Here is a 3363-nt window from a genome sequence, read left to right on the forward strand (position 1 = left end):
TACACACAGAACTGATCAGTAGAGCGATGTACTGGCCAGTACACACAGAACTGATCAGTAGAGCGATGTACTGGCCAGTACATACAGAACTGATCAGTAGAGCGATGTACTGGCCAGTACACACAGAACTGATCAGTAGAGCGATGTACTGGCCAGTACACACAGAACTGATCAGTAGAGCGATGTACTGGCCAGTACATCCCGAACTGATCAGTAGAGCGATGTACTGGCCAGTACATACAGAACTGATCAGTAGAGCGATGTACTGGCCAGTACATACAGAACTGATCAGTAGAGCGATGTACTGGCCAGTACATACAGAACTGATCAGTAGAGCGATGCACTGGCCAGTACACACAGAATTGATCAGTAGAGCGATGTACTGGCCAGTACATACAGAACTGATCAGTAGAGCGATGTACTGGCCAGTACACACAGAATTGATCAGTAGAGCGATGTACTGGCCAGTACACACAGAATTGATCAGTAGAGCGATGTACTGGCCAGTACATACAGAACTGATCAGTAGAGAGATGCACTGGTCAGTACACACAGAACTGATCAGTAGAGCGATGTACTGGCCAGCACACACAGAACTGATCAGTAGAGCGATGTACTGGCCAGCACACACAGAACTGATCAGTAGAGCGATGTACTGGCCAGTACACACAGAACTGATCAGTAGAGAGATGCACTGGTCAGTACACACAGAACTGATCAGTAGAGCGATGTACTGGCCAGCACACACAGAACTGATCAGTAGAGCGATGTACTGGCCAGTACACACAGAACTGATCAGTAGAGCGATGTACTGGCCAGTACACACAGAACTGATCAGTAGAGGGGTGCACAGGCTACTACATACAGAACTGATCAGTAGAGGGGTGCACAGGCTACTACATACAGAACTGATCAGTAGAGGGGTGCACAGGCTACTACATACAGAACTGATCAGTAGAGCGATGTACTGGCCAGTACATACAGAATTGATCAGTAGGGCGACGTACTGGCCAGTACATACACAACTGATCAGTAGAAGGATCTACTGGTTACTACATACAGAACTGGTCAGCAGAGCGATGTACTGGCCAGTACACACAGAACTAATCAGTAGAGAGATGCACTGGCTACTACATACAGAACTGGTCAGCAGAGCCATGTACTGGCTACTACATACAGAACTGGTCAGTAGAGCGATGCACAGGCTACTACATACAGAACTGGTCAGTAGAGGGATGCACAGGCTACTACATACAGAACTGATCAGTATAGGGATGCACTGGCTACTACATACAGAACTGATCAGTAGAGGGATGTACTGGCTACTACATACAGAACTGATCAGTAGAGGGATGTACTGGCTACTACAAACAGAACTGATCAGTAGAGGGATGTACTGGCTACTACATACAGAGCTGGTCAGTAGAGAGATGCATTGGTTACTACATACAGAACTGGGCTCTGTTCCATGAAGCGGTGTATCCCTTAGGTGATCGTCATTCCCACACTTCAACTCACTCCATATTTTAACATAGACTTAAGACAGTCGAAGTGCTCCGAGTCGTATCTCGCCAATACAATAAATTAAGAAAGGGAATCCAAAATGTATTTGTAAGAAGGTATGACATTGAATTTATGTTGGTTCCTCTTGTGTGAAGCCGACATACGTGGTGTCCAGCGTAAAGAAGTATGCTAGTAAATCTTCAATAGTATGTGGCATTTCAAGAGGCAGTGATGCATTCAGCTGTATAATTCATTGTCGAACTAATCCCTAAGGTAACACAAGTTGTCTCCCTTGGCAAGGCAACCCATTGCGTTTTCGAGAGACGCTTTAGTGTTTGATCACAGGGACATTAACTGGGTGATTTCAGATCACAAACATATACATTGGTGTCAAAATAATTCAAGAGTGTCGACAGGTCCGTCTGGAGAGCGGAAAGTCGTGCGTTCGATCCCCTGCTGCGTCATACCAAAAGACGTTAAAACATGGTACTTGTTCCCACCTGGCGCCCGTCATTCGTGTCTGAGTGGGATATTCATGGTATGTTAGTGAGCTGGCACTACAAAACCCAGCTTGAGTGTGGGTTAGTACATGCAACCACGCATGATACACGCATTCAGGTCGTCTTATGAGCGAAATATTCATCAGTACGACTTTACATCATTTCACCTCATCTCGTGTTTAATTCATAAATATATTACATGACTGGTCGTAAGTGAAGTCACACATAGAGGTTTAAAGTCAATCGGCGCCTTTACCCTCCGACCGCTGACAGTAAGTTGGCTGACTTCGTGACCATGCTCCTACATCGCTGTTGTACTTCCGTGTAGGTATGTATATATGTCATAATCAATGTATATAATCAGGCAGTATATAAATTGCTTGATTCACTCATTTAGTTGCCAGAACTTTTCAGTAAAAAAACAATCGACTGATATTTCAAGCAATTTGTAAGCTGACTGAAATTGAATGAGTGAATCGGCCCATTTATAAATTGGCTGATTTTACACATTGCCTACAAACAGTACGTAGTGTATAGTCCTGTGTTTGAAGAGAACTACCCCCACCTTGATACATGTGAGGAATGCACATACCCGAGGGAATTTTCACTATGAATGAGTGCTTTAGTTTTACGCCGTTTTAAGAAATATTCCAGCAATATCTCATTGCTTCACACATTGGGCCAATGAGGGGAATTCCGCCCGGGTCTTCAGCGGGACGACGGGATGTTTACCACTACGCTACGCCACTGAGCCTGGTGTGATCAGTCATTTTTGGTTCATGTTTCGCGTCTATACGGAGACATATAGTGTTTCATCAATGACAACCCGTGAAGATCCGGTTTAGAACTGATCTTCAGTACCTCATGCTTGTCGTAAGAGGTGACTAACGATATCCGGGGGTCAGTTTAGCTGACTTGGTTAATAAACATGTTATCGCACCCCAGCTGCTTAGATCGATGCTCATGCTGTTGATCACTGTATTGTCTGGTCCAGACTCGATTACTTGCAGACAGTCGCCTTATAGCTGGAACATTGCTGAGTGTGGCGCAAACCCACTAACTCACTAATCAATAACGCGTTGTGAATCTCGTTATATACAGAACCGAGCATTAAAAAGTATCCAGCAAGTTAATGGTGGCTAACAAAATACGGACAAATGGCTACTGAGATGTACTCTACAACTTAGACGTGTTCTGAATACTATTAGTATATTTGCTATGTCTTGGCAGCCTTGAAGATGCCGCTTTTGGAAATATAGCAGCTATATCAGGCCGAGGGACACCAGAAATAGGCTTCACATAAACAACAGAGCAACCAAACAACCAACGTTTTGTGACATATAACGGCTAAAACTGCACG

Source organism: Haliotis asinina, chromosome 1 (genome assembly GCF_037392515.1).
Source record: "Haliotis asinina isolate JCU_RB_2024 chromosome 1, JCU_Hal_asi_v2, whole genome shotgun sequence".
Classification (NCBI taxonomy): domain Eukaryota; kingdom Metazoa; phylum Mollusca; class Gastropoda; order Lepetellida; family Haliotidae; genus Haliotis; species Haliotis asinina.